The sequence below is a fragment of the Cylas formicarius genome, unplaced genomic scaffold (genome assembly GCF_029955315.1).
Source record: "Cylas formicarius isolate icCylForm1 unplaced genomic scaffold, icCylForm1.1 PGA_scaffold_10__41_contigs__length_53128322, whole genome shotgun sequence".
Taxonomy (NCBI): domain Eukaryota; kingdom Metazoa; phylum Arthropoda; class Insecta; order Coleoptera; family Brentidae; genus Cylas; species Cylas formicarius.
In genome coordinates this window covers 10692189-10707166 of record NW_026844214.1, presented here as the reverse complement: position 1 = coordinate 10707166, position 14978 = coordinate 10692189, and the positions used below count along the sequence as shown (strand labels likewise).

Genomic DNA, 14978 nt, shown 5'->3' with positions numbered 1-14978 from the left:
ATTCTTTAACCGATTCTAGGAAAAACAATTACTTATTTATAACCAACAAAAACATGATAATATAATAATAGAATAAAATATAAAATACAAAAAGCGAAAACAATGTAATTCAGATTTGTTGCTTTCCCACAGCAGATCTTTCAGTTCGAGATATCATTAACCACGGCGGTATGGTACCTTTTATCGAATATAAATTAAACTATTCGATTTACCCTATCTTCTTGTTGGTGTTCATTATAGCACTCTGTAAAAATTAAAAAGAGTACTATAGATACCGAAAAGTCCTACCTAAGGACTATAGACGTGACTCGGACTACAGATAACTCAGAAAACGGGCGTTATGGGATCATCAGTTCCAACCATAAATTGATGTGGTCGTTCAAGTGCTCAAAGCAGAATGCGAACACAAAATATGCAATTACATAGCAAAGGAAACCAATTCGCAGAAAATAATGTATTGTTTATGGAAACAAACAACGACTCAGAAAACAGCGGAATATTAATTAACTTTCCATTGCGCCTTATCTTCGATAGTAGATGACCCCCATACCAGAGGAACCATAAATGAATATATATTCAGAACTATAGCGACATCGCTGGAAGTGTGCGTACGACATTGTTAAGCCGATCAAAAATCTCCCAGGTTATTAAGTAGCAACCCTGAGTAATAATAATAATAAATAATTAATTAATTTTAATAGCGTTTCACCTTTTCCCCGTAATAGCAACGATCAAGCGGATGTTCAAGTGGAACAAGTGATAAACGACGACACCCTAAAAGAACGGTGTGATTTTAATGATTGCTATTATTTACTCACCCCAAGCTGATCGCGGATAGTATGAGGTCATATCAGATCGCTCTGGGTTTGGGGAAGAGATTCAGGTAGACCACATTCCTTCAATAATAGATATAAAATCCGCAAGCGGTGATGCTGATTTTCGTATAAAGGGCTATCGATAAAATGATGGTCTAAACAAATAAGTTTACGACGCAGTTGTATTCGTAGAGAGAGCATATTTTTTTACAATAATTGACAACATCGCAAACCATTAGAATTCCTGAAGTCACAGATTCAAATATATGGCGTTTTCCTGTTCGAGAATCTTTCCGATTGGGTAAATGGTTTTGTGCAGAATAATTTCTTTGAATCCAAAACCCAAAATAACTAAATTTTTTTAAATGCTTCCCGAAGTCAGATTGCACCCAACTTTTTAAGATAACATGTACGGATGGATTTTTACCCTCCTGCCAGATTTCAAGTCGATATGTGCAAATTTCGGGTACCTGTTGTAATACAGCATAGATTAATTATCTAGTGCACCCTATATAATATGCAAAAACCTTGAAGACAAAAATGCTTAAAATATTTTTGGTTAGATGAATTAAAAAATGTATGTACAAGCTGTTCTCGAGGTGTTGACATGGTGTCCGCCATAAAGACGATATCAGTTTTGTTTTATGAATGTTTGAAGGTGACAAACTTTGGGGTTGGGTGCGGGATAAATAGAGAAACAGTTTTTCAAAAAGTAATCATTTATACAGGCTTCTCCAAACTCGATGGTCTATTAGAAGTAGATGGAGAATGGAAAAAGATAACCTTTTGAAAAAAAAATTTGGATGATATAAAAAATTCTCAAACTTTCTTTGCAACATATGTCGTAGTTTTCTTGAGCTGTTTCAGATATAAAATTAATTTTTTAGAAAATTTTGCGAAAAGCATCGATCAAGGAAATAATTAACTATCATTCAAACATTTAAGGTAAAAATCTAATCTTTTGAAATTTTAAAAATTTCGTTATCTGATTGGTTTCAAAATTTATCACAAAATGGTAAATACAAAAGTTGTAAAAGCTGTTAGGATGACAATACAAAATAATTTTACAAGGGGGCTCAAAAAAGCATGACAAATAAAACATGATTTTTTTAAAACGAGCAAGCACCCTATTTTCAAATATTGTTTTGAATCCCTTATAAAATTATTTAAATTTTATATTATTAATAATGTATACCTAAACCTAATAATTTCAAAAACATTTTAATTTTTCTAAAAAAATACTGATTTTCGTACTTGCCTTTGCTATTCCCCGAATCCTGTTTTCCGTAGCTTCTGGTGGGATTAACATAAACACGACCTCGAACATATCCCCTCGAAAAGAAATTTAGTGGCGATAAGTCAATAAATCCTTCTCTACCGATCCATTTCTGTGGGTGGTGATTATTTAAAAAAAAATCGAACATCTCGTTGGTAATGGGCAGTAGCTCCATTTTGCTGAAATCACGTATATTGGATCTCAACGTTATCGATTTTTTAAGAAGTTAAAGTAAACCATTTTGCAAAAAGTTTAAATATCTTGGCCTGTTAAGTGGTTCGCGAAAAAAAATGTGGTCCAACAATTGAATTTTTTAATTTTGTTTTGAATTCGCTTTGAAATTCTTTTGTTAATAATAATACATACCTGAACCTAACAATTTTTTAAATATTTTCAGTTTTTTTTTAAAGGAATTGCGATGAGGCTATTATTTATAAAAGTATTAACTAGCGCTGCTCGAAGATAACATAAAAGATACATGCAACGGAATTTTGAATTAGCCGCAATAGGGTGTTCAAAATAAACAAATATATTTTTATCATTTTAAATTGCAAAATCTCGATTTTCTTAAATGGCACACCATACAAATTTTTACTTTTTCTAAAAGACCTTATAAAGATCTGCAACTTTTATTTAGTATGCCATATACCTATTATTAATATTTTGCGATTTAATTTAACTTTTCCAATATTTACCCTTCTTCTTGTCTATTAGTACAATATTAATTGGCCAAATGGGATCAGTAAATTAGAAAAAAAAAATAAGTAGAAATTTTTCTAAAACTGAATTGATGTGATTTATATACTGGGTGAGTTGGCAGTAAGACCTTCCAAGGCAAAGTACTCTAATAGGCGAATACCAACTAGACAAGGTGTTCAATGTTTAATGGAACGGTTTGATGATAGTATTAATATTGAATATCAAAAACGGAAAGTGGTAAACCAGAATACTATCAATGAGGAAAAAGAATTGAAATTTTAAATCAAATTCAAGGCAATCCCCAGGTCAGTAGGTGTCAAGTAGTTAGTTAGCTTATGTGACATATTTCAACCTACCATTAATCGCACCAATAGAAAACACAAATATCATCGTGATTTTGAACAAAGGGTAAACTTCTGCACCGTTACAAATAAAGCAAAGAGGACGATCCAATTTGTTTTGTCTAAATTGATGTTTTCCGATGAAGCTACTTTTCGCAGTAATGGTTCGTTATAATAATCGTTATAATATGCATTATGATTCAAGAGTTAATCCATTCTGGGAACTGCAAGTGCAAAACCAAGCCATTGGTCAATTAATGTGTGGCGTGGAATAAAATACTTAAAGTTTTTAAACTTCTTCAAGAATAATAAATAATCATTACCCGCAGAAATGGATTCATTGGATGGACCCCTCGATCATATAATTAAACACAACTAGATTTCTTTTGATTGTGTTTATGTGAAATAGGATTCGGGTCATGTTGCAGGAGAATAACGCATTTTACATTAATACACAAAAAATATTTATCCAAGTAGAAGGGCATATTCTTGAACATATATTACTCTATAATAATTTTTAAAATTAAGACAAGTTAATAGGTATTCAACATTATTTACTTTTTTGTGAATTTAATTTTGGCGGTTATTTTCTCCAAAAATTGCTTAAAACTCTCTATTGCTTTATCTATGACTCATGAACAGAGTCCCGTGGGTTAATAGTTTTGTCATGGCCTTCTAATATTATAGCAATAGTCTTAGAGGTAAATATTGGAAATTCCAAAGTAAAATTAAAAATATGTATACTTAATAAAACTTGTAGGTTTTTGCAAGATCTTCAATAAAAACAATAATACTTGTGGTGTGTTATTTAAGAAAATCAAGATTTTTTAAATTTAAAATAATCCAAATATATTCGTTTATTTTGAACACCCTGGTGCAGCTAATTTGTATAACGCTAATATCAAATATGATTGAGCTAGATTCTAAAATAATGGCGGTATCGTAATTTTTTTGCAATTGTGAAAAACAATATTTTTTTAGAAAAATTAAATTATTTGAAAAAGGAAAACAAAACAAAATTTAAAAGTAGGGTGTTTCATGTAAAAAATAAGTTTTATTCGTCACGCTTTCTTGAGCCACAATGTATACTTTGAAATTATTTTGAATTGTACTTCCTAACAATCTTTTGTATTTACCATTTTCTTGTAACATTGGAAACGAATGAGATAATTGTTTACTTATCCTGTATATTATAGAGACCATTTTTTTCTTGAATCCAAGAAAACCCCAACAATTTTTTAAATTAGCTATTATCAAATTTCCACCTTATATAATTTGCGAAAATCTTAAATACAAAATTTTTAGCTCCCGATACAAGCTGTCTGGCGATAGGTATGTACAAAAAACCTACAACTGAGCAAGATGCAGAATATTGAGAAAATGCCCTTCTTCTTCTACTACTACTGTGATGGTCCATGAGGAATACTCAAATACTGAATTTCACGATATGTATTTTTGGATGCAAATGGAAATGCAGATCAAGCATGACGGCTTTATATCGATGCATATGCCAATAGAAACGTTCCATCTGCTAAGACATTAATCAACATACACAGAAGACTTATAATATATGAATGGATAATATGAATAGGTATAAAAAGAACCATCAACCAGTACGAGAAAACTTGCTACTCAGGAAAGAATTGCTTGCTCTACAGTTTGGGAACTTTTGCATGAAAATGATCTTCATGTTCACAGGGTTCAAGCACTGTATGAGGATGATGACCAATTGAGAGTAATTTTATGCAATGAAATTTTAGGGAAAATTCGAATTTACAAGGCTGAATTCAGTCGTGATGGCATTGTAAATTTTCAAAATATGCTTCAGGAAAACGTCAGCCATGTATTGGCAGGGATTATAGGAGATGATCTTATAGCACCTCATTTGCATTTGCAATTTCTTCAAGAGGAACTAAAACCTTTGCTGGAAGAGGTAGCCTTGCAGTAGAAACAAAACGTGTGGTTAATGCAAGATGGCGTTCCACCCCATTTTACGTTGGTTGTAATCAGGCATTTGAATATCGATGGATAGGTCGGTTCGGACCTCTAGCTTGGCCGCCTCGATCACCAGACCTTAATACGATGGACTTCTTAGTCCATGAAACACCTATCACCGATATCATTGATGACAAATGGTTGCGAAATCATTAGAAACAGAAAAAAAATTTCGTGTCCGACAGCATTTTTAAAAATATATAAGAATATGTTTAGAAATGAAAATGGTCATTTTGAAAATGAATTGTTGTATGGTTTTATAATTCCCGATTTTTATTAATAATAATATTTTATTTTTGAAAATGTTAAATGTATTTATGTTACTTAAACATGTTATTGCATTGACTTATGCCATTTGTTCACTTTCTTAATTTATAGCATACAATTTCGAAAAATTTACTGCACATCGCCTGCAGGTTAATAATGTTGGTATGCATTTCCTCTTTCTCTTTCGTAAAACTCAAAACAAGAGTAACAATTTTTGAGGATTTGTGATTCTGTTTAATCTACCTTCTTTAATCTAAGGATTTTGAAAAAAACATATTTTTTAGAATAATAAATACGATTCTTCGAATTGTTAACAATTCTTCACATTGTCCCCGTGCACAAGGCCTGTAACTGCAAATTTCGCACACTGAGAATGTTTCCTAGTAAAGTTAAAAATGACCGAAAAGAATATGTGGTTGGATCGTGAATCGGACAGACTTTTCTGTCGCCCTTAGTGAAGTCGACTTTCTGGGGTCAAATATGGGACTGATCAAACGTAAACAACTGTTTTATCGTAGTAGCATGTGAACGGGATACAAATATGATCGGCCAGAAGAGTTAGTCAATAAAATATGAATAACAAATCGTATTAAGCCAAATATGTAACTATGGAGTCCCCAAAGTCTCAGATCTTGCTAGTTGATACTGCCATGAGATTGTCAGGAATTGCATTAAAAATTCCTTTGTAATTCTTTAATTCATTTTTAGTTTAAATTTTGGTATTATGTAATTCAATCGTACTCTCGCCCGGCACCGTCCCTGTCTTCAGTGAAATGCAAAAAGTGTTCAACTCATATATATTGTATTAGACTACAGGGGTAAGTGCTAAGCTGATAGCAATTAAATGTCTAACTACATTTAAAAGAGATTTAGATATCCCTGAACGCTTTTGGATAGTGAGCAAAATTTCGAAAACCTTATCCTTTTAGTGCTCTAAATTCTTGCGACGCTAAGGGGGTAGCAAAATTTCACATCGGAAACCAGCTACTAATTCGGTTTGCTTACGACCCAAGCGGCAATTTACTTTGTTTTCCGTATTTCTAGTCACGTAGAACCATTAAAAGGTGATCTATATTCCAGCTAGACAAATAGATTTCGACGTGGTGTATGATCGGACGTGACAGTTAAAATCGTTGCCAATTAATCATTAAATAAAACTCTTTGTCATTTTACATACGTATTTAGCGGAGCTATTGATCAAAGCCGTTCTTGCGTACGATACCGATCTAATCCAGTTCACATAAACCGATTAAGGGTCAGAAGACTATATTTTATTGGCCGCTCGAAACGCAATACGCACTGACAAATAAACAAACGCTAATTTCCTGGGAGTAAATGTGGCTCATATCGGTGCAATCAACCGTACAGTTTGATTATAGTTATACGAACTATGTTCCAAATCATAACGCAAAGGTCCACAAATTACATCAACGACGTCACTCAGGATGATTTATTTGGTAACATTAACCAGAACTCTGTTGTTCCTACTCTATTTCGTACCATATCCTAATCTAAATATCTAAATGTCCCTGGACGCGCGTGTATTGGGATATTAATGCCATCGAACGCTTCAAGATAATTTTCGCTTCGCTTATATTTCTCTCTTTTGTTACCGAATTTGAACCTATTTTAGGCAGAACACTAAAGAAAACTGAACCATTCAAATAAATGAAGTACTTTAGTCACGGGCTTGAGACCGGTCTAATGTTTTCTCTCTATTTTACTCACTTGCCAATTCATCACACGTCAGTCAGATTTAGTAACACGTTGATGTACATCTTCAGTCGTAAGAAAAATGGGACATAATTATTTGAAATTCTTGGTATCATATTTGTTCTTTATTTTGTTAATGCCGTCTTACACTTCTTAAAATTTCCCTCATATTTCTTTCATTTGAAAGTGAGAAGATCGATTCTAAGTGATGTTGATGATATTTTCATTTTAATTTGAAAAGTTAAACATAATATTTATTTTTTGAACGAATATGTCGATTTAAATAAATAATTTGTACTATTTATCAGACATAAAATAGTCAATGAGTTTTTTTGCAGAAAAAGATGCACAACAACGAACACTGGTTTGTCCGAGAGAACAGAAATTTGAACAAGAAACGCCAGTAGCAGGGTGTGCCAGTTATTATAAAACTGAAAATATCATTTGTGTAATTTTGAGCCACGTAACTTAAATACGCTACTGACAGGAGCTTCGAATTTTATAATTACAGTTTTTCTTATTATACAGCGAGCATACAAAATAAAAAATGGCGTTCCACTTGGTCTAATTTCTTCATTAATTTACATTACTTTACAAATATTTGGGTAAGTTTTGGGTTGGCTGCAGCCTACAAATGCTGCGGCGCATTAGAATTCAGAGAAACGTAAACATTGCATCCACAGATATGCATTGTTAAAACAGTGATATACGCACACTGCTAAGAGGAGTGTTTACCCAAATTCCATCCCAGTATTTGGTACTCGCGTGTGATGGAATTATATTGGGTATGGTTGGTGAAGTCATCACTAGAATAGCAGGCGATATTTGAAATGCACAAGTTTTTCCGGATTAATATTTAATCCTTAATTGTGCTTTTGATAATAAAAGTGAAGGATTGCCGATTGATACCATTAATAAAACACATTTTATACATATCTAATATTTTTCTATTGTAGATATGAAAATATTGTAGGTATATAATATAGCAAAAACATAGAACAACCTAACCTAAAGTATCTTAAATATAGAGTAAGATACTATATCTTGAACTAAACTCTAAAACATGGGTGGGCAAAACCCGGCCCGCGTGCCGGATCCGGCCCTTTTGCTAATTTTATCCGGCCCGTTGAAAAATTCCGCACGCAAATTTTTTTAAACTCTTTTATGAGATTTTGTTGACATCGACATTATTAGTGTGCGTACTGTATATATAATAGGCGTAATAAAATGGGCGGTCGGCTGACTACACTAGTGTGGACGATGTCACGAGCTTGAAAAAATACTCGCGCGATTCTCATGCGGGTCGCTCGCGACGATCGCTCTCAGGGCGGGTTTTTCGTCGAACACAAAGGAGATCGCGCTAGGTTCGAAATGCATGTGTGGACGGCATATGCTGCACTCCACTCACTTTTCGAGGGACGACAGGTCGCACCACGCGTATTGTTAATTTTGATTTAGCACTGATCGCATACTCTTTTTTGTTCGAGTCTAATATTAGTTTGCAAATATAAAATTGAAAAAGTGGACCTTCTGTAAGTAAAATTTTAAAACATTGGTTTTATTTTATTGTATTAATGAAATTATTTATTTGTAGACCTTTGTAAAATGAGTCAATCTAAAAAAAGAAAAGTTGATTTGGAATGCAGAAATGCAGAAAAAGCTTGGACGGTAAAATATCTTTTTACAAACATTAATAAGAAAGCAATTTTGTTTAGTTTGTCAGGAAACAATTGCCGTTTTCAAAGAATACAATTTAAACAGGCACTTTACAACAAAACATCCAAAATATGCATCACTTTCTTTAAAAAAACTTCAAACTGTAGCAGAAAACTTAGCAAAAAACTTGAATAAGCAACAAAATATTTTTACCAAACAAAGTAATATAGAGAAATCTACCACAAAAGCAAGTTATGTTGTCGCACACAAAATTGCTAAGTTCTGTAAGCCGTTTTCTGAAGCAGAATTTGTTAAACAATGCATGGTACAAGTGTCGGAGATATGTTGTCCTGAGAAGAAACATATTTTTAAAAATGTAAGCCTTTCGAGAAGAACAATAGTACGACGGATTGAAAATATTTCAGGAAACTTACTTGACCAGCTAAGAACAAAAATTGCTGATTTTACCTATTGTTCTCTGGCTTTAGATGAGTCCTGCGATATTACTGATACAAGTCAATTATTAATATTTATTCGCGGCATTAACAAGAAATGTGAAATTAGCGAGGAACTTCTTAGTGTGCATCCAATGAAAGATACAACTACTGGTGAAGATTTCTTTCTCGGTGTTTAGTTAAAGTAAGTTTAACTTAGAATAAAATAGTCAGCGTCACTACGGATGGTTGTCCTAGTTTAACAGGGAAAAATGTAGGCTTACTTAAACGAATTCGCGACAAAGTAAAAGAGTTACAACCAGAAAACGATATATTATTTTTGCACTGCATTATTCATCAAGAAGTGCTATGCAGAAAAGTTTTGAAATTGAATCACGTCGTTACTGTTGTGACCAAAGTTGTGAATTTTATCCGAGGACGTGCCGTAAATCATCGACAGTTTGTTGAATTTTTGAAAGAAATTCAAAGTGACTTCTACGAAATTTCTTGTTACACTGAAGTGAGATGGCTTAGCATTGGTAAAGTTTTGGACAGATTTCAATATTTGCTTGATGAAATAGTATCCTTCTTGTCGATAAAAGAAAAACTACATAATTTTCCTGAATTGCAAAATAAGGCTTGGCTAAACGATTTCTCGTTTTCAGTAGATATCGTAAAATATTTGAATGAACTAAATATAAATCTACAATTCGCTTTCAATATGCACTCAAACGTCAAAGCATTTATGACAAAACTCAATTTATTTGCTGAAAATTTTAATAATAAATTATTAAATCATTTCCCCTCATTGCAAGCACGGCGAGAATCATTGAAAAATACAGATTTTTTTAAATATAGTGCAAGTGATTTCAAAGCTATTGAAAAACCTCTATCATTAATTAGCCAACCTTTCAATTTCGATGTGTAAGAAGCTCCTGTTGAAATTCAACTAGAACTAATTGACTTACAATCAAATAATTTACTAAAAGAAAATTTTCACTCAAACGAATTGAGTGCTTTCTATGGCGCTTTGAATAACGAACATTTCAAACATTAAAATACCTTGTTTTATTTGGTTCGACATATATTTGTGAAAGAACTTTTTCTTTAATGGTTTCCACGAAAAATAAATATCGATCACAAATTACTGACGAAAATCTACACTCGGTATTAAGGATTGCTACAAGTGATTTCGAACCCAATTTTGAAGAAATAATGTCAGATGAACATTCGAGATTTCACGTTTCGCATTAACTTTAAATATTTATTTTAACGTTTGATGTTTTTCTTTTCTTTTTTGAATTCTATTTACTATTATATTTACGAAATGCAATATAAATGTAAAATTGTAATAACTATGTGTCAATATAAAATAATTTGTATCGTTAAGACATAAATAAGTAACAAAATAAAATCTTTCATTGACTGGTTTATCTAATAGCTATTTATTTGTAATAATATTTCTTTAAAAATTACGTGACATATTTTATTAAAATTGAAATGATACTTAGTGTTTTTTTCAAAAAAAAAAATGGGCAGGGAAAAAACTCCATCCGAAACATCCGCTTGTGCAAAGCATACGCGGTATAGTCCTCCGGCCCCGGAGACATTTTGAAAATTTCATTTTGGCCCGCGCTTTAAAGTATTTGCCCACCCCTGCTCTAAAAGAATAACTAACATTTGCCACAAAAGAAATAACTGAAAGCACTAAGTACAGCACACAAAATATTCAAAATAGACGGCAAGTCAACAAAAACAAGGCTGAAAAGGTGGCGGACTACCAAACGGCGGAGAAGCCGAGAAGACTCGAGCGAGTCCGGCACGGCACGACCGCGAGTAGTTGCGTCATTGGTTGGTTAGTTAGGGATCTTATAAACAAATATATTGTTTTTGCGTATCTTGTCTCGTTCGTGTCCAAAAATAATAAAAAGGTGATTTTAATGGTTTGATTTCGGCTTTTTTTAGGACTTGCCAACACTGACGTCGATGTAGATGTGTCTCCCAGAACACAACAAATCTAAAAAACTAAGTGTTTACTTTCTCAATTGTCCAAAATTTAACCTTTTAGGTTTCTATTCTAATGTTCCCATTGTGGTGCAAGGGGATATCCTGAGGCCATCTATTTAGAGGATGTTTGTGGTATATCGTGTACAGTAAATCCGCAAGCTATCTATTCAGAGGATATCCCTGGGATATATTTTACAGTATATTCTTAGTATATATGCTAACATATATACTAAGAATATCCTCCACATGTCCCGGGACATGCGACTTAAATGGGACATTGACCGAATATACTGGGGATATTGTGTGCTACCTGGGTATTGCTCGTATCTATTTACCCAGTGTTTTGCAACATAAAATTATTTAAATCAATGTAGCGGATTTTTTTTATGAAACGTGTGACTTGAAATACTAATAAAAGTAAAACAAATCATCTTCCAAATTGTGCAAATTTGTGTCTATGACTGATAATCCCCGTGCGAAACACGTGTAACATTTTGGAAATAATAATTTTTGAGACACCGATTACGGAGTTGACCTGAATCCTTATAGGTTTGAAATACTAAAGCAGACATTTGTCTGAATTTGAACTTTGGTAATCGGCAACTCCAAGTAATTAAAACTAAATAAAATAATATTTCATTCATTAAGGATAGCGAATTTCCTCCACGTTGATATATAAAAAGCATATTCCAATAAAAATGATTGTCTGCGACCATTGCGAGGCATTCATTTTGCAAGTAAGAAATTAGTGTATCTAGGAGCCTGTAATATGTTAAAATTTATTATACTCAACTGTATTATACTAATTTTTTTTTGTTTTTTTCAATATTCCTACCAAGTTACTTTAAATATCTTTTTTTTTAAGTAAGAGGCATAGTTGAAAAGAAACGCACAAGAGTCTCGGTCACTAGTTCAACCCGAGTTGTAAAAAATGCTGAAATTTTTAAACGTAGTGGTTAAATTGAAGAGCCTCGACGTTGTTGGAAACGTTGATATTGTCCAATAAAATTAATCTCGACCGTATGGTTTTGTTCGATTGAACCGAGTAAAAGAGTTTTTACGGGTTTATCTTCGAGACCCTTTTTTACACCGAACTCAGGAAATTCCCGTTTCCCCTTTTTATCTCTCTATATAATATGATGCCGGTTTAACGATTTGCAAAATTAGTTTAACGTCAATTTTGCGGCTATAGGTAGCTGAAAGGAAACACTTCATTTCAACTAATATTATTTTTTAACAAAAGTTTGCTAATTGCGGGTGACAAAAGAACAGTTTTTCAAAATTGAAGAACTGCCTTAAGCATATGTACCCTAACGCTTGATGGAGGATCTAGACATTGCTAATATGTTAGAATTTTTCAATTTTGAAATTACAAGAGACTAAATAAAACCGAAAAGGGGCGCCAAACTTAAAAAATAATCCAAATGTACATTTTAATAATCAATCGGCATGTTAGATGATGTGTGTGATGACTTCACAAAATTTCGCATTCTAACCACCGCTGGTTGATGCCTCAGTAAGACGTGGTTTGGGATTGGGATTGAAATCTGCGCCAAATAAAAGCGGACCAAACAAATACTGGTCAATATTGAAAAAATGCTGTATTAATCTTATTTTTGAAGCAAAATTAACGAAATTTCGTGCACATGTTTCTCAAGGAATTTTCCACCGGAACAAAATCATCTACAGGGTGAAACATACAATTTTTTGATAAAAATGTGTTTTTCGACACCTCCGACGGCGAAAAAATTAAAGCCGCTTAGTCCGAGAGTGCAAAATTAGCTTCATATTCCACATATTTTTGACGCGGCACAAAATTGTCTACAGGGTGAAACATACAATCTTTTGATAAAAATGTGTTTTTCGACACCTTCGACGGTGCAAAAATTACAAGCCGCCTAGTCCTATTCGAGAGAGCAAAATTAACTTCATATTCTCCATATTTTTGACGCGGCACAAAATTGTCTACAGGGTGAAAGAAGAATGAGAAGTTGTCAAAAAACGTGTTTTTTGACAACTTCGACGGCGAAAATATTACAAGCTACCGAGTCATATTAAAGAGGGCAAAATTAGCTTCATATTCTACATATTTTTCAACAAGCACAAAAAAAATGATTGGCAAAACGTTAGCTAGTTCGACTCAACAAAAAACAACGCAGGAGGAATCCAGAAATTATATAAAAAGTAAACACTTTTGCTAATCCATGCAAGCCAAATTTGGGAATATTTCAGTACTGTTAAATTATTTTTTTTTAAACATTTTTACAACTTCTAGCATATACCACATTTTCAATAATTTGTGAAATTATGAAAACCTATGGAAAATGTCAATTTAACAGATAAACATTTGTAAATATATATTTTTAATCTACTCTTAATTACCTTTCAATTGATGCCCCACAAGCCATTGTCTTCGTGAATTTGTGAATTAAGACATTTTAAGAAACCCCCACCCTTATGTTCTGAACGGATTTTAATATTATTAAAACAGAATGCATTACATCCCATACCATGGCTCGCATAAGATTCTGCATCCCTTTATAACGAACAATTTTTAAAATTTAAGTGCTACTGCCTGAATTTTATGTTCTAAATGAATTTCTTACAAAACATAATGGTGACTTTACCATGGGATGATACAAACCAAAACTGAACGAATCTTGTAGCATTTATTATGTTTGATTATAATGGAAAAATTGTGACGTAATAAGAGGCATTAGGTAAATACATTGTTTAAAGTGTAGATGTGCCCATAGAAAATACTATTAATTATGGGAGTTGTACATTTCATAATAAATATCGAAACTTTAGTCGCCAGCGCTATAAGTATTGTTATAGGGTGGAATATATAAGTTTTTCATTTTTTTGTTCAAATGAAAACTGAACAAATACCTGCCATACGCCAGACATCGTTGATTTGTTTTTTTGAGTCCATCACTTTCACTCAAAAAGTAATATTTACGTTTTCAAAAGGTGGTAATAGCATAACCGTATCGTATCGCACTTAAAAATTTAGAGCTAACCCAGACGCGACAGCCTAATAAGCAAACTATGTCTCTCAATTTTTATTATGGTTACCGAAGTACCCTTTTAAAATGTAACAAAGTTAAGAGTCTTCCGAGAGAGTGTATTTATTTTATAAGCTCGTATTACTTTCCTTTTACTCCACGCTGATCAAATTACCGAAGCTGTTTGAAACTATAAAATACTGGCGGGATCAAAAATTGTTAAAAGTAATAAAATTCTCGCGCGTATAACGCGAAAAGAGTTGCGAAATGGAATACAATATTCGCCACAGAAAATTCAAGAGAGGAATACTGCCAAGCGTGTAGGAAATAATAATCGATCCCGACCTGATATACAGCATGTTCGCAAAGTCGTGTTTTCGAAGGCCGGGCAAGGATCTTTTAGCAACCTGATGCTGTGTAAAACAAATCGTAAATTAATTCTATTTCCTCTCGTTCAAATTTGTAAAGTGGTCGTTATCTGACAACGTAGACATCGCACTTCTTTTAACCTTTATCTTCGGGTTAAATGTATTGAATTAATGGCATTTGAAAAATCAATTGAACGCCACTGCTCCAGTGAAATTGTCCAGGCTTATGCTTCAATTCCGGATTGATTTATACAGAATACGTCATTAGGATAACTTATAAAAGGTAAGGGCAAGAAGATATTGAAAGTATCTCTGAAGATTAATAAAGATAGGTCGAAAAATAGTGTTTTCTACTCCCGTTTCATTTCCCATGAATCCGAGCCACTTCGGACATTTTCG

At 33.0% G+C, this 14978-nt stretch overlaps 1 protein-coding gene across 4 annotated transcripts in view; it reads left to right on the top strand.

Annotated features, from left to right (window-relative positions):
* The window catches only part of LOC132700301 (nephrin), a 539288-nt gene that overhangs the window by 335692 nt on the left and 188618 nt on the right, over positions 1-14978 (top strand). The window lies entirely within an intron of this gene.